The sequence below is a fragment of the Macaca mulatta genome, chromosome 18 (assembly GCF_049350105.2).
Source record: "Macaca mulatta isolate MMU2019108-1 chromosome 18, T2T-MMU8v2.0, whole genome shotgun sequence".
NCBI classification, from domain to species: Eukaryota; Metazoa; Chordata; class Mammalia; order Primates; family Cercopithecidae; genus Macaca; species Macaca mulatta.
The window spans coordinates 75,773,165-75,796,104 of NC_133423.1; positions in this window are offsets into that span (position 1 = coordinate 75,773,165).

Genomic DNA, 22,940 nt, shown 5'->3' on the forward strand with positions numbered 1-22,940 from the left:
TATTCAAATACTGATTACAAGTCCCTAAGTTGCTGTTTATCATAAAATTAACTCCCATTTAAACAGATTGGGGTTATTTTTTTCTAGGAATAATATTGTTAATTTGCATTCAGCTATATTTTTAACTTATACTTTCAACAGTATAGGTGATCTTTACTTAAGATGTTGCTAGAGTGATAATGAAACTTGGAGATTTCCAAAAATGCACCCTTTTAATTCTCTGAAAGGAAGATAAATATTACTTTGTAGCTGATGATGTTCTTAAAATATTTATACTATATTAAAAATAACATAGATTCACAGCTATTCATTCATGGTTTCATCAGAAAAAAAGCACAAATTCTGAGTTACCTAATAATCTTGATAGTCATTAAGAATGTAGTTCATTCCAGGCCTAAAATATTTAAAATAAATCAGAAAATATATGGTTTAGCTTTCTACAGAGAAGGAAATGTTGATGAGGTTAAACATCATGAGGCTAAACATGTTGAGTTTAAAGACACTATTTTAAAATTGTAGATCCCATTCCTAAGTCTGACATGGGACAATGAATGTTATAAAATAATTTGTTTACCATTTGGATGCCATAACATCTCATCAAGCACAAAATGGAGATTAAATAAGTATTACAGAAACAGGAACTTAAAGAAGAAATGTTGAAGACTACAAGTTTTTTTAAACTCAGATACACTACAAAAATGCCTAATTTTGTAAATTCTCTTAAAAATTGTACTAAAATTCCTAACAAACATAATAAGAAAAATAACAAAAATAAATGTATATAGACTGGAATAAAGGAAATAAAATTATTAATTATTGTTGTTTTTAGATGATAGGGTGACTATATAAAAATTCCTCTCGAGATATACAGATAAATAATTACAATAATTGGAGAATATAGCAAGTTTCTGCATATAAGAGGAATATAAAAGTCAACTGTAATTTCATGCATCAGCAAAAGCCAAGTGAAAATGTAATTTAAAAGCAATTATAATAGCATTAAAATTATAAATATCTGAGGATAAAATATAAGCAAAACAATGTATGTATAATCATATAACTTTAATAAAAGATATTATGGCCGAGTATTCCACATTCATTGAAAGGAATACTTAATATAGTAAATATGCTACTTTTCTTCAGGCTGAGCTGTAAATTCATTGCAACTCTAAACAATATTCCAAAAACAGGGTTTTCTTTTAACTTGAAAAATTAATTTTAAATTGTGTAGGGAACAGTAAAGGCTCAAGCTCACATAGAAAAGATAGCAATTAGACTGACAGCAGCAAGAATAATTGACACCAAAATACCACAAAACACTATATTCAGAGAAAATATCAGCCTACAATTCAATAATAAGCAAAAATGTCTTTCAATAATAAGAACAACAAAAAAAGACATCTTCAAACAAGGAAAAATTAAATTTAACAGATCCTCAAGAATGAAAATTCTAAAAACTATTCTTTAAACAAAAGGATAAGTATCCCAGATGGAACACCCAAGATGTAGGAAGTGATGAGGACTCGTACAGTGAAAACTATAAAACATTGTTAAAATAAATTGAAAATTTGAGGTAACTTTTGTACATGAACTGAAGACACAATATTGTTAAGAGGGCAGTATTCCCCAGACTGAACTACAGATTCAATACAATCCCTATCAGAATTTCAACTTTCTTATTTATAGAAATGACAAATTGATCCTAAAATTAATGTGGAAATGCAAGGAAACCATAACAGGCAAAACATTCTTGAAAAAGGAGACCAAGGTTAGAGCTCTCAAACATTCTAATCTCAGAAAACTTCCGTGAAGCAAGTCATTGAACAGTGTGGTACCAGCACAGGATAGATACATAGATCAATGGTGTAAAAAGAGCTAGAAATACACTTGAACATCTGAGCCAATTAATTTTGATAAGGGTGCCAAGATTATTCATTGGGGAAAATTTGTCTTATCAACAAATGATGCTAAAACAGTTGGATATATACATATACAAAAGGATAAAGTTAGATGCCCATAACATAACATGATAAAAATTAATTTAAAATAGATCAAAAATGTAAATGGAAGAGATAAAACTCTTCAAAGGAAACATAGGTACAAATATTCATTCCTTAGCATTAGGCAATGGTTTCTTATATGTGACAGCAAAAGCACAAGCAATTAAAAAAATAAATAAATTGGACTTCACCAAAATAAAAAACTTCTGTGATTCAAAAGATACTATCAAAAAGTAAAAAGATAACTGACAGAATGGAAGAAAATATTAGCATATCATATATCCATTTAGGATCTAATATCCAGAACATGTAAAGAGCTCTTACATACCATAATGAAAAGACAACATAATTAAAAATGGGCAAAATATTTGGATAGGCATTTCTGCAAGGTAGATATATAAATAGCTAGCCAAGATATTTAAAGATGTTCAATATCATTAGTCATTAGGTATTTGTAAGCCAAAACAAAATGAAATACCGCTTAACATCCATTAGGATTTCTATATTTAAAACAAACAAAACAGGAATAAAACCAAAAAATAAAACCCAGAAAAATAACAAGTGTTGTTCAACATGTGGAGGAATTGGAACCGTCATGTATTGATAGGGCTAGCACTGTGAAAACCTTTTTGGCATTCATAGCAACATTATCTATAATAGCTAGAAAGTGAAAGCAACAAGCAAAATGTTCATCGACTGATGATGGAGAAACCAAATAAGGTATATCCATACAATAAAATATTGTTCATTCATGAAAAAGAATGAGGCAACAATGCATGCTAAAACATGGATGAAACTTGAAAATCTATGCTAAGTGAAAGGAACCAAAAACAAAAGGCCCCATCTTTTATGATTCTGTTTATAGTAAATGTCCAGAACAGGCAAATCTAAGAGACAGAAAGCAGATGAGACATTGCCAGTAGCTGAGGAGAGTGGGACCTGGGGAATAATTGCTAAGCAACATGAGCTTCATTTGGGAGTGTGATGAAAATGTATTGAGAGTAGGTGTTGGTGATGGTTGCACAATGCTATGGATATACTAATACCTACTGAATTGTACACTTTAAAATAGTGAATTTTTTTTATACGTGAATTATATCCCAACTTTAAAAGTGATTAATAAAAACATTGGTAAAAATATGGGTTGAGGTAGCAATAATCAACTACATTTTCCCCTACTTTTTAAAGAAAATAATAGTATCAAATGTTTGGTGGAAAAATGAGCCATGTCTAAAATACTAGAAAGTAATAGCATATTGCTATGGACTGAATATGTGCGTCTTCCCAAAATTCATATGTTGAAGTTCTCACCCCCAGTGTGATGGTATTTGTAGGTGGGGCCTTTGAGAGGTTTAGATGAGGTCATGGAGTGCCCGTGATGGGATAAGTATCCTTACAGGATGAAGAAGACATCAGAACCCCTCTCTTCTCCATGTGGAAATACAGCAAGAAGGTGGCCTCCAGAAAACCAGAGAGAGGGCCCTCACCAGACACTGAACTGGCCAGCACCTTGATCTTAGACTTTCCAGTATCTAGAACTGTGAGAAATAAATGTCTGTTAATTAAGCTACAGTCTTAGTTTGGGCTGTTATAACAAGTTACCATAGTCTGGATGACGTATAAACATAGAAATCTGTTTCTGACAGTTCTGGAGGCTAGCAGTCCAAGATCAGGGTGCCGGAATAGTCAGGTCCTGGTGAGAGACATCTTCCTAGTGGCAGACACCTGACCTCATTGTATCTTTACATGGAAGACAGCAGAGTAAAGCAAGCTCCCTCAAAACTCTTGTAAGGGTACTGATCTCATCCATGAGGGCTCTGCCCTGATGATCTCATCTAATCTTTAATTAACTTCCAGATGCCCCAATTTTTAATATAATCAAATTGGAAGGTAAAGCTTTAACATATGAATTTTGGGAAGAGACAAATATTTGATCCATAATAGCCACCCAGGTAACAGCATTTTGTTATAGCAGCCTAAGCTAACACACATATTCAGGTGAGAGGTGATAATCAGAGTTAAAGTGTAAGACTCTTGCATTGCTTAAGACACATATAAAACTTTGTCTAGTTTTAAGATTTGTTAGGTTAACATATATGTAAAAATATCTAGGATAATATTTTTTAAAAATCATGAAGAATTATATGCATAACTTCTAAAACCGTAGAGGGAAAAGTGGAATTTAAAAATCAAAAGTAAACAACTCAATTACTTTTAAAAATCAGAGCACAAGACAGGGATGCCCTCTCTCACCACTCCTATTCAACATAGTGTTGGAAGTTCTGGCTAGGGCAATCAGGCAAGAGAAAGAAATCAAGGGTATTCAATTAGGAAAAGAAGAAGTCAAATTGTCCCTCTTTGCAGATGACATGATTGTATATTTAGAAAACCCCATTGTCTCAGCCCAAAATCTCCTTAAGCTGATAAGCAACTTCAGCAAAGTCTCAGGATACAAAATTAATGTGCAAAAATCACAAGCATTCTTATACACCAGTAACAGACAAACAGAGAGCCAAATCAGGAATGAACTTCCATTCACCACTGCTTCAAAGAGAATAAAATACCTAGGAATCCAACTTACAAGGGATGTAAAGGACCTCTTCAAGGAGAACTACAAACCACTGCTCAGTGAAATCAAAGAGGACACAAACAAATGGAAGAACATACCATGCTCATGGATAGGAAGAATCAATATCGTGAAAATGGCCATACTGCCCAAGGTAATTTATAGATTCAATGCCATCCCCATCAAGCTACCAATGAGTTTCTTCACAGAATTGGAAAAAACTGCTTTAAAGTTCATATGGAACCAAAAAAGAGCCCACATCTCCAAGACAATCCTAAGTCAAAAGAACAAAGCTGGAGGCATCACGCTACCTGACTTCAAACTATACTACAAGGCTACAGTAACCAAAACAGCATGGTACTGGTACCAAAACAGAGATATAGACCAATGGAACAGAACAGAGTCCTCAGAAATAATACCACACATCTACAGCCATCTGATCTTTGACAAACCTCAGAGAAACAAGAAATGGGGAAAGGATTCCCTATTTAATAAATGGTGCTGGGAAAATTGGCTAGCCATAAGTAGAAAGCTGAAACTGGATCCTTTCCTTACGGCTTATACAAAAATTAATTCAAGATGGATTAGAGACTTAAATGTCAGACCTAATACCATAAAAATCCTAGAAGAAAACCTAGGTAGTACCATTCAGGACATAGGCATGGGCAAAGACTTCATGTCTAAAACACCAAAAGCAAAGGCAACAAAAGCCAAAATTGACAAATGGGATCTAATTAAACTAAAGAGCTTCTGCACAGCAAGAGAAACTACCATCAGAGTGAACAGGCAACATACAGAATGGAAGAAAATTTTTGCAATCTACTCATCTGACAAAGGGCTAATATCCAGAACCTACAAAGAACTCAAACAAATTTACAAGAAAAAAACAAACAACCCCATCAAAAATTGGGCAAAAGATATGAACAGACATTTCTCAAAACAAGACATTCATACAGCCAACAGACACATGAAAAAATGCTCATCATCACTGGCCATCAGAGAAATGCAAATCAAAACCACAATGAGATACCATCTCACACCAGTTAGAATGGCGATCATTAAAAAGTCAGGAAACAACAGGTGCTGGAGAGGATGTGGAGAAATAGGAACACTTTTACACTGTTGGTGGGATTGTAAACTAGTTCAACCATTATGGAAAACAGTATGGCGATTCCTCAAGGATCTAGAACTAGATGTACCATTTGACCCAGCCATCCCATTACTGGGTATATACCCAAAGGATTATAAATCATGCTGCTATAAAGACACATGCACACGTATGTTTATTGTGGCACTATTCACAATAGCAAAGACTTGGAACCAACCCAAATGTCCATCAGTGACAGACTGGATTAAGAAAATGTGGCACATATACACCATGGAATACTATGCAGCCATCAAAAAGGATGAGTTTGTGTCCTTTGTAGGGACATGGATGCAGCTGGAAACCATCATTCTTAGCAAACTATCACAAGAACGGAAAACCAAACACTGCATGTTCTCACTCATAGGTGGGAACTGAACAATGAGATCACTTGGACTTGGGAAGGGGAACATCACACACCGGGGCCTATCATGGGGAGGGGGGAGGGGGGAGGGATTGCATTGGGAGTTATACCTGATGTAAATGACGAGTTGATGGGTGCTGACGAGTTGATGGTTGCAGCACACCAACATGGCACAAGTATACATATGTAACAAACCTGCACGTTATGCACATGTACCCTAGAACTTAAAGTATAATAATAATAATAATAAAACAAATTTCACAACCAAAAAAAAAGAAGTAAACTTATTAATACAAAAAAAAATATCACATATAGAACATTCGCTAAAATGCACTTTGCATGTGGGAGGAATGTAAGTTATTGTGGCCAAAGGGCAGTCTGAAGCCGATTATATTTTCTTACAATAGCCACAGCAGTATTTCTGGCCTGATGCCCTCTTCCAGAACCTCGACACTGTCTTACTAAGAAGTGAAATCCATTTCTTTTTTTCTTGAAATTGAATGAGCCTATGAGATTACTTTAACAAATAATATGTGGAGGACATCACAATGCATTACTTTTTTAAAGCTTTTTAAAAATTTATATAGATTTAAGGGGTACAAGAGCAGTTTTGTGATGTGGATATATTGTGTAGTGGTGAAGTCTGGATTTTGGTTTAACCATCACCTGAATAATGCACATTCTACCCATTAATTAATTTCTCATCCCTCACTCTCCTCCCACCTCCTGTTCTGAATATAAATGTCTATCATTCCACACTCTATGTCTATGCATACATATTAATTAGTTCCCAATTATAAGTGAGAGCATGTGGTATTTGACTTTCTGTTTCAGAGTTGTTTAACTGAAAATAATGACCTCCAGTTCTATCCATTTTGCTGTAAAATACAAGATTTCATTATTTTTTATTTGTATTCCATTTTGTGTATATGTGATATTTGCCTTACACAACCATCTGTTGATAGACACTTACCTTGATTCCATATCTTTGCTATTGTGAATAGTGCTGTGATAAACATATGAATGCAGGTATCCTTTTTATATAATTTATTTTTCTTTTGGGTAGATAACCAGTACTGGGATTTCTAGTTTGCATGGTAATTCCGTTTTCAATTCTTTGAGAAATCTGCATACTGTTTTCTGTACAGGTTGTTCTAATTTACATTACCATCAATAGTATATAAACATTTCCTTTTCTCCACATCCTCACCAACGTCTGTCATTTTTTGACTTTTTAGTAGTTGCCATTCTGACTGATGTAAGACGATGTCTCATTGTGGTTTTAATTTGCATTTTTCTGATAATTAATGATGTCGAGTATTTTTTCATAGGTTTGTTGGCTGTTTGTATGTCTTCTTTTGAAAAATGTCTATTTATGTGCCTTGCCTGGTTTTTAATGGAGGTATTTTTTGTTTTTGTTGAGCTGTTTAAATTCCTTGTATATTCTGGATATTAGTGCCTTGTTGAATGAATAGTTTGCAAATATTTTCTTTGATTCTGCAGGTCATCTCTTCACTCTATTGATTATTTCTTATGCCATGCAAAAGCTTTTTAGTTTAATTAAGTCTTATTTATCTATTGTTGTTTTTGTTGCTTATGCTTTTGAGGTCTTAGTTATGAACTTTATTCCTAGACCAATGTCCAGAAGAATTTCCCTTAGGTTACTTCTAGTATTTTTATAGCATCAGTTGTTACATTTCAGTAAGTCTTTAATCTATCTTGAGTTGTTTTCTGTATATGCTGAGAGATAGGGGTCCAGTTTCATTCTGCATTTGGCAATCTGATTTTCCCTGTACCCTTTATTGAAAAGGGTGGTGTCGTTTCCCCATTCTGTGTCTTTGTCAGCTTTGTCAAAGATTAGTTAGTTACAGATATATGGCTTTATATCTGGGTTATCTATCCTGTTCCATTGATCTGTTTCTATTTTTATCCCAGTACCATGCTGTATAGGTTACTATAGCCTTGTAGTAAAATTTGAAGTCAGGTAATGTGATGCACACAGATTTGTTCTTGTTGCTTAGGATTGCTTTGGCTATTTGGGCTTTGTTTTGGTTTCATATACATTTTAGGATTTTTTTTCTTATTCTGTGAAAAAAATGACGTTGGTATTATGAGAGGGATTGCAAGGAATATGTAGATTGCTTTGACAAGTATTGCCATTTTAATGGTATTGATTCTTCTGACCCATGAGCATGGGATGTTTTTGCGTTTGTTTGTGTCATCTACAATTTCTTTCAGCAGTGTTCTGTAGTATTCCTTACAAAGATTTTTCACCTCCTGAGTTAAATGTATTCCTAGATATTTAATTTTTTGGTAATTATTATAAATGAGACTACCTTTTGATTTGGTTCTCTGGTTGACTTTTATTGGTGTATAGAAATGATAGTGATTTTTGTACATTGATTTGTATCCTGGAAAATTACTGAATTCATGTATCAGATCTAAGAGGTTTTTTTGGAGGAGTGCTTTGAGTGTTCTAGGTATAAGATTATATCATCATTGAACAAAGATTATTTTACTTTCTATTTTCTGATTTGGATGCTTTTTATCCCTTTCTCTTGCCTGATTGCTGTGGCTAGAACTTCCAGTACTATGTTGAATAGGAGTGATAAAAGTGGGCCTCTGTGTCTTATTCTAGTTCTTAGAAGGATTGTTTTCAACTTTTCTCTGTTCAATATGATGTTGGTAGTGTGTTTGTTATATATGGCCTTTATTTTCTATTCCTTTGATGACAGTTTTCATCCCGAAGAGATGCTGAATTCTATTGATTGATTTTTCTAATTCTATTGAGATGATCATATGGTTTTCATCCTTAATTCTGTTCATATGATAAATAACATTTATTGATTTACTTATGTTGAAACATCTTTGCATACCTAGAATAAAACCCACTTGATCATGTTGTATTCTTTTTGATGTGCTGTTGACTCTGGTTTGCTAGCATTTTGTTGAGTATTTTTGAATCTATGTTCATCAGGGATATTAGCCTGTAGTTTTCTTTTTCTGTTGTGTCCTTGTCTGGCTTCAGTATCAGGGTGATTCTTGCTTTGGAGAATGAGTTAGGGAGAATTCCCTTCTTGATTTTTTGGAAGTTTCAGGAGGATTAGTACCAGTTCTTCTTTGTACATCTGGTGCACTTAGGTTGTGAATCTATCTGGTCCTTGGGATTTCTGTTGAAAGATTTTAATTACTGATTCAATCTCACTACTTGTTATTTGTCTGTTTAGGATGTCAGTTTCTTCCTGGTTCAATTTGGAAGGTTGTATGTTTACAGGAATTTATTCATTTACTCTAGGTCTTCTAGTTTGTGAGTATAGAGTTGTTTATAGTAGTCTCTGATGATCTTTTACATTTCTGTGCTATCTGTTGTAATGTCTACTTCTTCATTTCTGTTTGTCTTGATGTTCTCTCTTTTCTTAGTCTAGCTAGTGGTGTATCAATATTGTTTATTGATATCATTTGGCTGTTTGTCCCTGCCAAAATCTCTTCTCAAATTGTAATCTCCACATGTCATGGGAGAGACCTGGTGGGAGGTGGTGGGATCATGGGAGCAGTTTTGCCCATGCTGTTCTTGTGATAGTGAGTGAATCCTCATGAGATCTGATGGTTTAAAAGTGTTTATAGCACTTCCCCCTTTGCTCTCTCTCTCTCTCCTGCCACAATGATCGTAAGTTTCCTGAGGCCTCCCTAACCATGCAGAACTGTAAGTCAAATAAAACCTCTATCCTTTGTAAATTACCCAGTCTCAGGCAGTCCTATATTGCAATGCGATAATAAGCAAATACAGAAAATTGGGGCCCAGAAGAAGACAGGAAGATGTGGGAAAGTTTGGAACTTCCTAGAGACTTGTTGAATGGTTTTATCACCAAAATGCTGATAATTATGTGGACAGTGAAGTCTAGACTGAGGTGGTCTCAGATGGAGATGAGGAACTTATTGGGAACAGGAGCAAAGGTCCTTCTTGCTATGCCTTAGCAAAGATAATGGCAGAATTTTGTCCCTGCCCTATTGATCCATGGAACAATGAACTGGAGAAAGATGATTTGAGCATCTGGCCAAAGAGATTCTAACCAGCAAAGCATTTATTCAAGATGTGACCTGGCTTTTTCTGAAGTGTACAGTCATAGGTGTTCACAAAAAGATGGTCTGAAATTGGAACTTATGTCTAAAAGGGAAGCAGAGCATAATAGTTTGGAAAATTTGCAGCTTGATCATGTGGGAGAAAAAAAAACACATTTTCTGGGGAGAAATTCAAGCTGCAAAAATTTGCATAAGTAAAGAAGAGCTGAATGTTAATAGCCAAGACAATGGGGAAAAGTTCTCCAGGGCATGTCAGTGATCTTCATGACAACTCCTTCCATCACAGGCCCAGAGGCCTAGGAGGGAAAAATGTTTTCATGGGCCAGGCCCTGGGCCCTGCTGCTATGTGCAGCCTTGAGACATGGTGCTATACATCCCAGCCATTATAGCTCCAGCTGTGGCTAACAGGGGCCAAGATACAGCTTTGGCTGTTACTTCAGATTGTGCAAGCCCCAAGCCTTGGCATCTTCCACATGGTGTTAGGCCTGCACATGCACAGAAAGCAAGAGTTCAGGAACCTCCACCTGGATTTTAGAGCATGTATGTAACACCTGGATGTCCAGGCAGAAGTCTGCTGCAGGGACAGAGCCCTCATGGAAATCCTCTACTACGGCAATGCAAAAGGGAAATATGGAGTTGGAGAACCCACACAGCATCCCCACTGGGGCACTGCCTAATGGAGCTGTGAGAAGAGGGCCATTGTCCTCCATACCCTAGAATGGTAGATCTACCGACAGCTTGTACCATGTGCCTGGAAAAGTTGCAGACACTCAATGCCACCTCCTGAAAAAGTTGCAGGTTCTGAACCCTGCAGAGCCACAGGCACAGATCTGCCCAAGGCTGTGTGAGCCTACTCCTTGCATCAGCGTGCCTTGGATTTAAGACATGGAGTCAAAGGATATTATTTCAGAGTTTTAGGATTTAATGGCTGCCCTGCTGGATTTCAATTGCATGAGGTCTGTAGACCCTTTATTTTGGCCAATCCTTTGCTTTTGTAATGGGAGTATTTGCCCAATTTCTGTGCCCATATCGTATCTTAGAAGTAACTAACTTGTTTTTAATTCTACAGACTCACAGGCAGAAGGGACTTGCCTCATATTAGATGAGACTTTGGACTTGGACTTTTGAGTTAATGTTGGAGTGGGTTAAGACTTTGGGGGACTATTGGGAAGGCATGATTGTGTTTTGAAATGTGATAAGGTCATGAAATTTGAGAGGGGCTAGGAGTGGGATGGTATGGCTTGGCTCCGTGTCCCCACCCAAATCTTATCTTGAATTGTAATCCCCACGTGTCAGGGGAGAGACCTGGTAGGAGGTGATTGGATCATGGGGGTGGTTTCCCCCACGCTGTTCTCATGATAGTGAGTGAATTCCCATGAGATTGAATGGTTTAAAAGTGTGTAGCACTTTCCCCTTTGCTGTCTCTCTCTCCTGTTGACATGATTGTAAGTCTCCTGAGGTCTCGCCAATGATGCAGAACTGTGAATCAATTAAACCTCTTTCCTTTAAATTCCCCAGTCTCAGGTAATTCTTCATAACACTGTGAAAATGGAGGAATATAATTATCGTTTTTAAAAAACAAGTTTTTGTTTTGTTGATCCTTTTGTATTGTTGAGGTTTTTTTTGTCACACTTTTATTTAGTTCTGCCTGATCTTTGATATTTCTTTTCTTCTGTTAGCTTTATATTTGCTTTGTTTTTGATTTTTTAATTCCTTGATGTGCAACATTAGGGTATTAATATATAATCTTTCCACTTTCCGTTTTTTGATATAGGCATTTAATGCTACAAACTTCAATCTTTTTTCTTTTTTCTTTTTTTTTTTTTTTTTGAGCTTCAGTCTTACTCTGTCACCCATGCTGGAGTGCAGTGGCACAATTTTGGTTCACTGCAGCCTCCATCTCCCAGGTTCAAGTGATTCTCCTGCCTCAGCCTCCTGAGTAGCTGAGATTACAGGTGTGTGCCACCACGCCTGGCTAATTTTTGCATTTTTAGTAGAGACAGGGTTTCACTTTGTTGGTCAGGCTGGTCTCGAACTCCTGACTTTGTGATCCACCCACCTTTGCCTCCCGAAGTGCTAAGATTACAGGACAAACTTCAATCTTAGCAATGCTTTGGCTGTATCATGGAAGCTTTGGTATGTTTTATCTTGATTTTTATTCATTTCAAAAACATTTTTAATGTTTATCTTAAATGCTTTATTGACCCAAAGATTGTTCAGGAGCATGTTGTTTAATTTCCATGTATGTATATAGTTTCAAGAGTTCCTTTTGTATTGATTTCTAGTTTTATTCATTGTGGCTTGAAAAGATAATTGATATGATTTAGATTTTTAAAAAATCTATTGAGATTTGTTTTGTAGCCTAATATATGGTCTATCTTAGAGAATGTTCCTTGTGTTAATAAGAATGTATTTTGTACAGTTGTTGCGTAGAATGTTTTCTTAGACCCATTTGGTTTAGAGTCCAATTTAAGTGCAGAGTTTCTATGTTGAGTTTCTGCCTTGATGATCTGTGAGTAGGGTGTTGTGAAGTCTCAAACAATTGTTCCATTGCTGTCTATATCTCTCTTGAGTTATAGTATATTTGTTTTATGAATCTGAATGCTCCAAAGTTGGGTGCATATGTATTTAAGATTATTATATCTTCTTGTTGAATTGTTTTATCCTTATATATTGACCTTTATCTTTTTACATGATTTTTGATTTAAAATCTGTTTTATCAGATACAAGAATAGCTACTCCTGCTAGTTTTTGGTTTCTTTTTGCATGGAATATCTTTTTCCACCCCTTTCTCTTCAGTCTTCAAGTGTCTTTATCAATAAAGTGACTATCTCGCAGCATATGGTTGGGTCATACTTTAAAAAATCCGTCTGCTAATCTTTACATTTTAAGTGGAGCATTTGATTCATTCACATTCAAGATAAATATTGATATGTGAGGTTTTATTCCTGTCATAATGTTAATTGTTAAGTAGTTGTTTTGCAGATTCTTTTATTTTTCTTATTTTTCTAAGTTTGTCTTTTTAGTTTGGTGGAGTCCTGTTGTGTTGTCATTTTATTTTATTTCTCTTCCTCCTTTGTGTAATTTTTAATAAGACCCAGAGTTTTATGCTTTCTTTGGTTTTTATAATGGAAAAAATCGATTGTTTGTTTCTTTTAGCACCAGAGTTGTTGATGAATGCTCTCAGTGCATTTTTCTTGTCTGAGAAAGACTATTTATCTTTCACTTATGTAGCATATGCTGGCAGATTATAAAATTTTTAGTTAACAGAGTTTTTCTTCAGCAATCTGAAAATAGGATTCCAATCTGTTCTGGCTTGTAAGGTTTCTGCTGAGAAGTACACTGTTAGTCTCATGAGGTTTCCTTCATAGGTGTCGGTATGATATTTCTTGCTATGTTCAAAATTTTTTTTCATGGTAATTTTAGATAGCCTAATACGTCATGGCAAAGGTCAGCTTGCAATGTGTTTTGCTGGAGTTTGTTGGGCCTCTTATACCTAGACGTTTAAGTCTCTTGCTAGTTTAAGGAAGTTTTCATTAATTATTTCCCTAAATAGGTTTTCTAAACTTTTTGTTTCTTTTTTTCTCCCTCAGGAATACTGATTTTTTGTACTCCCTCAGGAATACTCACATTTTGTTGCTTTATGGAGTCTTATACTACAAAAAAGCTTCGTTTATTTTTTATCCTTTTTGCTTTAGTTTTGTTTTGCCGAATTAATTAAAAAGACCTAGTTTCACATTCTGAGATTTTCTCTTCTACTGGTGTAATCTATTGTTAAAGTTTTCAGCTGTATTTTGTAATTTCTTCAAGAAATTTTTCATTTCCAGAAGTTTTTTTTTTTTTTAATCTCCTTGGTAAAGTTCTTATTTATATCCTGAATTGTGTTGGTTATTGGTTTTCAGCTTTTTCTTGGATCTCATTGAGCTTCTTCAAAATCAACATTTTGAGTTATATTTCTGGCATTCTGTAAATTTCATTTGAAACTCTATTGCTAAAGAATTATTGTGTTCCTTTGTGGGTGTCATAACACCCTTCTTATTCATATGAGTTGATATCATTATGTCAATTTATTTGCATCTGGAAAAACAGTCACTTGTTTTTGAATTTATCTTCATTGGGGCATGACTTTTTTTTTTTTTTTGAGAATGTGTCTATAATATATGCTGAGTGGGCCATTTGGATTTGTTTCTGGGTACATTTGGTGGCAAACACTCTGTATTATTTCCTTAATTATAAGTAACCATAGTGTGGTGGCTGTCTCAATTGCTGGTTGTAGTGGCAGTGTATTGGGCAGGTGAGCAAGCTCATGGCTTCCTGGGTGGCTAGGATGGCATGGAAATGGTGGCAGCAGAAGTGGAGAGAAGCTTGTTTCCTTCCTGCATGCTGTGTATGCACTTAGGTCAGCAGATGTTGTACTAGGTTTTACAAGTCTACCTGTAGGTCAGTAGGTGGAGCTTACTGTGAGCCAACTGTGGTGGTGGCAGTAGGATTTATGCTTGATCTTTGTTAACCAGGAGAAGTACTCAGGTTTCTTAGTGGATGGGTTAGGCCAAGGAATGCTCAAAGGTCTGGATCCCGAACTCTGCCTTTGAGTTACGGGAGTGGGAAAGCTAGATGGGGCTCAGCCAGGCAAGTCTGCACTCTGGCCACTTAATGGCAGGCATGAGGGTCAGAAATTAGTTTTCTAATTAGTTTCTATGGAATTTTCAATGCCCTCATGAGGAGTGGAGCAACCATTGCTGTGCCAAAGACCCAACACAGGGAAAGAGGAGAAGTTTCAACTCCATAGCCCAGCAAACATCATTGGAACTTGCTTCAGACCCAGCAGGGTTCCCCATAATGGCCCAGCCTTGGCAGTGAGTTATAACAATTAGCCAAGTCACACATCGTTTTTCCTCAGTCCATGAAACTGCCCCAGGCCATAAAACTCGCCACCCAGGCCAATGTCACCATTCCCAGGTAAATCTCCTCTTGCTCTGGTCCCAGGAAGGGGTGAGGGATGTGCTCCAACCTAGCATCTACAGCTAGGGTCCATCCCATACTTGTCTCACAGTTCTGGCTGTGGGCGCACCTTTCTTCTAGACCAGGACACCAGATGCTGGTCAAAGAATCTCCAAACCAGTGACTGCTATGCTTCCAGCTGGCAGTTTCTGTGCAGCCCTTTATGATAAGGAATGGCTACCTTCTATTGGTGCCTAGGTCTGGGAGTGTGCATAGTCGCCCAACTACTCCCCAAGTCAAATGCATCCAAGGCTTGGTAGGCTCATGTGGCTTGGATGCCTGCCTCCTCAGTGGGAATGTGTATCATAGAGAGACTCCTCCTCATCTCCTGTACTGGGGATTCACTCGTGGTTTTCCACTGGACCCTGCTATGTAGGCTGTTAGTCACCTTTTTTTGTCCCCATATACAAAGTTTTCTTTTGCTTTTATGTTGAACTTTTGTGTTCCTTCTTGGAGAGAAGTACACAGTGTGAATATCTATGCACTATTCTGCTATTTCCAAGTAGGTTAGGCATCCTGGCAAAGCCTCTATTCTGTCATTCTGGAAACAAAGCAAAACAAAACAAAACAAAATGCATGGTTTCACTGCTGGATCAATAAAGTAATATAGCTTTCATCTGCGTCTCTCTCTTGGGACACTTGCCCTTGGAACCTTGTCTTAAGGAAACCCAGATCAAATGCACAGACTGCATTGGTGGTTGTGGTTGACAGTTACAGCTAAGATTCAAGCCTACAGTCAGTATTTAGACCAGATATGTGAATGAAAGGCCTTTCTTGCCTCTAGCCTTTGATCTGTTCTACCGGATACTGAAGTGGGAGAAATAAGTTGTCCCCACTGAGGACTGCTCAAGTTACAGATTTATGAGAAAACTAAATGTCATGGATTTCAGTCACTAAATTTTGGGTGGTTCATTACGCAGCAATAGGTAACACAAACTATTAAAGTCTTTATTAGTATAATGAGCCCTAAATTTAGGGCTAGTTGTTCTCTTTTATGCAGAAAAAAATACTAACCTTCATTAACAGCTTTGTTTATTCACAGACACAATAGTTTTCAACTTTTGGAGTTTATAATTGTCTTTTCAATCCTAAGAATATTGGTGGACACTTGAAGAATTAAATAATTTTAAATATTATCAAATATGTCAGCAACAATTACTGCCCAGTTATCAGCAAATCACTGTAATGTCCCATAGAATTTCTAGAAACCCACAGATACACTACTCAGTTGGTATCCCTTCAAACTGGTGTTTCTGTAGAACTGCTGACTATTGTGATCTCACCTTTTAATATATAGATGGGTCAATGTGTTTGTGGCCCCATTGATTCATGACCTTCCTTGGTACCACTGCTGTTACTCTATCACTTGCAGCCAGTTAGACCCCACTTTGAAGCAGGTGGCATAGTGTACTCAGCTTAATGTTCATTCTGACAGTAGTAGCAAAAATAACTAAATTGTTGATCAAAACTTGATGGCACGACTGGGGTTTTATGCCACTTAACATTCACTGCTCTGATGGAAAGTAACATTAACTCGTAACTGTTTGTGGGCTGGAAAGATAGGTTACAGTGGTTGCTATACTAGAACAACAAAATGAGGTAGAATGGAAAAATGGAGGAGAATTTGGGTGAAGGTACACAATTTTAGAATAGTTTACTGTTATAGAAAGGTGGTTGTTGGGTAATAAAAAGATGGATTCTTACAGAGACAGTTTCCTTAGGCTGAAGGAGACATCATTCCTATTTACTCTCTAAGGCAGTTTCTTTTCCAAGACATTGATTACTGCACATTAAGTGCAGTACAACTTGTCACCCTCCTTGAACATGTTTTTTAACAAAAGCTACAAAGAGGCCCTAAGAAGAGCTCAGCCAAAATTTGGGAAACAAGTGAAGACAAGATTTTGTGATGAAGTTTACTTACATTTTCCTGGCTGCTGGAGGTGACCTCATGCGTAGGCTGAACTTTTCCAGGTGACATAAACAAAACTCATGACTGTGAAGCATTCTTTGCTTATTGCTTATTTCACATATGTTTCTTAGGCACATCTTATGCTGCTAGGAGCTGGACATGAGAAGATATAGATAGATATGTAGGTAGGCAGATAGATGGAAAGATTTAGACATAGATATGTACAAAGATATAAAGAAATGGATGTAGATATATAGACTGATATAACACAATGCGCACAAGCACACCACAACAGTTTTTTTCTTTATGGTGCTCCCAGACTGTGTGAGGAGAAGCCCATATCTTTGCGAACCATGGTCTATTCTGTTAAAGGCCCTCAATTCCATTTTCTAGCTCACTCCATGATTGCACATGTTTGGAATAGCTCTAAAATCCCTAGAAAGTGAAAAATTTAGGAGTTTCCAGTTTTTATATACATCACACTGAATGCAATGCTATTGGGAATGTCAAGAAATATGAATGTTCAACATATACTAAAATTTTAAAAGTCACAAAGGGATATATATATAAGAATTAAATAAATTAGGACATAGACATCTGCAAAGATTTCCATTGCCACTTCTATTGAGGATTAGAGAGAAGTTAAGAGGCTTCTATTTGATTCCATTTTTCCCCTCACAGTCTTAAATGTTTTAGATACATGAAGAGAAAATATAAATAAAATTTAGGGGATATTGCAGAAAAGTAGAAAATAAGCAAGGATTTTTAGTGTTAACTTTTCTCCCAAAACTGACCTGAAGTTACTTCATAACTTTAAGAACTGTTAAATTTTGTAGGAGATAATGTGGTGCAATCTTGAGAGCATATTTTCCTTTCAGACCTGTTTTCGATGGTATTGTTCACATTTGTATTTGTATGATAAAGAAAGTGGTACATGCTTTTGTGACACACAGTTTATAATAGACTGTTTTGTAGTGAAGAACATAAAAGATGCAATTTGTACAATTTGATATACTAATTTTATTACCATGTTTAGCTTACTAAGTACAGAAGCAAATTTTACTCAGAAAATGTAAAATTTGCTAATTTAATTTACTTTTAAACATGAGATTTTATTTTAAATATTATAAGGTCCCTCTATTTATGGAATATTGGATTTCTTAGATTTTTCTAGTTTCATGAAGTTAGGTTAAAAACTTGAAAATAAGAAAAATCTAATAACATTTTTGTAAGACAAGGAAAATGGCTTTGTTTTGGAGGGGAAGGCAAAAGGCTTTTTGGAGAGATTTTTGGCTTTTGTTTTTCTTCTTCCATAGGTTTAACACATACTATTGTTAAATTGATTTTTTTTAAAAGTGTCTCTTTGGAAATATAAATGTTTAAAATGTATTTTCCCATGTGCTGTAAGAGTTATAAACACAGAAGGTGGGCATGGAATGGCCTGACTTGGATAGCGTGGGGTAAGCTGTAAGTAAAGGCAGTGCTCCAGGAAGAGTTAGCCTGAGTGAAGGGGCAGAGCATTCCAGAAGAAGAACAATGCGAGTAAAAACAAAGAGAAAAAAAGAGTGGTATGTGTCTGCCATAGCTAGTGATTCTATTGGTCGTTTCTAGGGAGAGCAAAGGATACTCAGGAAGAGAGCCTGGAGTTGCTGTATTTTCTGCCTTGCTGAGGAGTGGGTTTTAGGTGGAAGTCATGGGGCTCCTATGAAGGAAAAGAATAACATTGTCCATTTAATGAATATGTGGGTAGTGGTGTTTTTATGAGGTAGGTCATATAGGAAGACAAATAGGTTTCTGGATGAGGAAAAAAGGGATTTGACCTTCTTTGTGTCAAATTTATGGATATCTTTGTGGTGTTCAATTTTCTACAAGAAAGCTGAAGTTATGGCTGTGAGTCTCCAGAGAAGGTTTTGTGCTGGAAAGAATTGCTTTGGGATTTATCAACATGTGCTGAAAATGATGTGTTAATAAACACCCTCCAGACAACATAAAAAGTGAAATAATAAAGAAGACCAAAATATATTTTGAGAAAATGATTATTTTTCCTAGGCTTCATTCCAACATAATTCCATCACATTTTGTGTATTCACAAATGTGGAAAAGTTTCCAGTATGTGTATTTTTTTCATTTAACCAAGATCAACGAGGGTATACATCGCATAATTGCCTCAGGGGCAAAGACCTGTGTCTATTTTGATCACTGCACCAGTACCAAGAAGAGTGCCTGGCACTTAGTAGTTATCACTGAAAAACTACAACGTTTGCAAATTTAGAGGATTAATAAGGAAGTGCATACATTAGTGATGCTGGACACTGTTTTACATGCAAGGGATACATTTTCTACCTTTAAAAAAGTCATAGTCTTGTTAAGAAGATACATCAATAAACGATGTTTGTAAAATAATATGATAAGCAGAGGGTACAAAGGAGCATTCAGGCGGGAGAACAGCAGGTGACAAAGAATGAGAATATGCAAAAGCACATGTTTTCAGAGAATAGAATTTTTTTCATATGTCAGAACATGATGTGTTCCAAGTCCCAAGTCTGCAGTTTTTTTCTTGGAATCCTGCTAAATGCAGTAGCTAGTCTCATATTTCTGTCTTTGCAGTTTAGATACAAAAGATTTGAAGTTGCATATTTTAAAATATATATATATTTATTATTACAATAGAATTACTTATTTGAAGCTACCATTTAGAGTATCAATCAGGACTGCATTTACCAAAGACTGAAAAACAATGGTTTAAACTAGATGAATGCTTTACTTTGGTCATAGAACAAGAAATCTCAGTGCTGGAGTCCAGAGTTAAGGCCCCTGTTCAAGGAATCAGGCTGCTCTGTCCTCCTGCTGAAGCATCTGTAGAATGTGGCTACAAGATGGCTGTGTTGCCTCTAGGCATTGGTGAAAGTTCCAGGCAGAAAGAGAGGGAAAATCCCTCTTTTTTTCATCAGGAAAGTGAAGGAAGCTTCACCCAGTAGAATTCCACTTGCATTTTCTTGTCCTAAACAAGGTTAAATGGCATAATTATGTCACTAAAAATAATCTTACAGAATATTTAAGGAGAAGTAAAGATTATAGTAGATTTCCCGTTACAGGAATATGTCTGACTTGATCATTTAAAAACCTTCTTTTAAAAAGCACCTACAGCAGTGGCAACAAAAGCCAAAACTGACAAATGGGATCTAATTAAACTAAAGAGCTTCTGCACAGCAAAAGAAACTATCATCAGAGTGAACAGGAGACCTACAGAATGGGAGAAAATTGTTGCAATCTATCCATCTGACAAAGGGCTAATATCTAGAATCTACAAAGAACTTAAACAAATTTACAAGAAAAAAACAAACAACCGCATCAAAAAGTGGCCTAAGGATATGAACAGACACTTCTCAAAGAAGACATTTATGCAGCCAACAAACCTATGAAAAAAAGCTCATCATCACTGGTCATTAGAGAAATGCAAATCAAAACCACAATGAGATAGCATCTCACGAAAGTTAGAATGGCAATCATTAAAATCAAGAAACAACAGATGCTGGAGAGGATGTGGAGAAACAGGAATGCTTTTACACAATTGGTGGGAGTGTAAATTAGTTCAACCATTGTGGAAGACAGTGTAGCAATTTCTTAAAGATCTAGAATCAGAAATACCACTTGACCCAGCAATCCCATTACTGGATATATACCCAAAGGATTAAATCATTCTACTATAAAGACACATGCACAAGCATCTTTACTGTGGCACTGTTCGCAATAGCAAAAACTTGGAACCAACCCAAATGCCCATCAATGATAGACTGGATAAAGAAAATGTGACACATATACACCATGGAATACTATGCAGCCATAAAAAAAGATGAGTTCCTGTTCTATGCAGGGACATGGATGAAGCTGGAAATCATCATTCTCAGCAAACTAACACAAGAACAGAAAACCAAACACCACATGTTCTCACTCATTAGTGGGAGTTTAGCAATGAGAACACATGGACACAGGGAGAGGAACATCACACACCGGGGCCTGGCGGGGGGTGCTACAGGAGGGACAGCATTAGGGGAAATACCTAATGTAGATGACAGGTTGATGGGTGCAGCAAACCACCATGGCACGTGTATACCTATGTAACAAACCTGCCTGTTCTGCACATGTATCCCAGAACTTAAAGTATAATTTAAAATTTTTTTTAAAAAGCACCTAGAAATTCTGTGAAAATCTAATAACAAACAGTCTTCTACATACTAAGCTCCACTCTTGAGAAGAAAACACCTAGATGCTGAACATGAAGATGGATCCAGAAGTTGGAGCAACATGCTGCAATAGTGGTGCTCTGTGGGATGGGGAGAGGGTAGGGATAGGTACCAACATCATAATTTGGCATATGTGACTAAATGCCCACGAGGATAGGACACTGACTATGGGTTGCCAACAGGCAAAGTGTGCAGATTTGAGAAACCCACATTAAAGTGGGACCTTCAAATGGTGGTGCTCTCAATTCAAGGTTGTTTGAAAATGTTCTTCATTTCAGAGGGAGATGATAAAGGTTTTGTTTCCTTTTGATCTTTGCAAAAAAGGTTTCTCCTGACAGTCTGATCTTGGCCTCACAGAAGTACAAATTCACAAAAATTCTGGTTCCAAAAAGCCAAAGCCAAAAAATTTAATATAAAAATTAGTCTCTACATGGAGATACACCTGGGACCATGGGCGAAACAAAAGCAAATTGCTCTCTAGGCTACTTCCACAGCTCTGACCAATGTGGTTTCTCATAGCAAGAAAAGCCCAACCTAGGATGATCTCACAATTATAAAGTCATATACACTTAAGGAAATGATACCCTTTGATTAGAAAAAAAAATCTCCAGAATTTCAGGAAAAAAACATGATACTACGAAGAAAGAATATAAATGAAATGTTTAAAAATAATTTCAGACCTAAAAGAAAGAATGTCTATTCTTTAAAAAAGAAAAAAGGTACCAAGAAAAATAAAGAGATTTGAAAAGATCTAAATGGAAATTCGGGTAAAGAAAAATATAGGTAATTAGGTTAGACATAGATGAAGAAATAAATAAGGAGGGGATAGGAAAAAATACATGAAATATTGTATACAGAGATGAAGAGGTAGAAAATACAAGCAAATCAGTGACATAAAGGATAAAATAAAAAAGATCTACATCTACTAAAAAGTTTTAGAAGAAAGAATAAAGAGAAAGGGAAAAAAAGAATAAATAGAAGTAATTTCACAACTGGATACCTCCTGGTGAAACTTTACAACAGCAAAGCAAGGAGAAAATCTTAAAACTATTATCAGGAAAAAATAATCCCATATTACTTACAAGAAAATAGCTATATTTTCAGATAAAACTTAATAATAACCCTTCACAACAAAATATGAAGCTAGGGAAATAAGTAGAATTGGAAAGTTTTCTAGGGCAGTAACTCTTCAGTAACAGAATAGTTCTGCAAATGGAAGCTCAATACAGAACTCTACCCTTGGGTGAAAAACCTATTGTTTTTTCTGACCAGAACAAATAATTACTCCAAGGAAGACTCCTGAAACATGTAATAATAATAAATGTTTATTTAGTATGCCATTTTATGTGTTTAAGAGAAACAAATGGAGAGCTCTGTGCTCTGGCAATAGTTCAGTTCCTTTGTGTTTTATAGGTATAAAAAAGTATTATTTTTAAATAATATATACTTTTTTAAAAAGTATATAAAATAATACTTTTTAATATGCTAAACAATATTATAATTGGTGGAAATTTATGTTTAAAAACTAATGTAGTCAAGCCTCTATCCATGTAGAGAGCAGTAGTGCTACAAAATCCCCCAAATATTATCAATGAATCATAAATTTATACTTAAAATCTTATCAGATTTAAA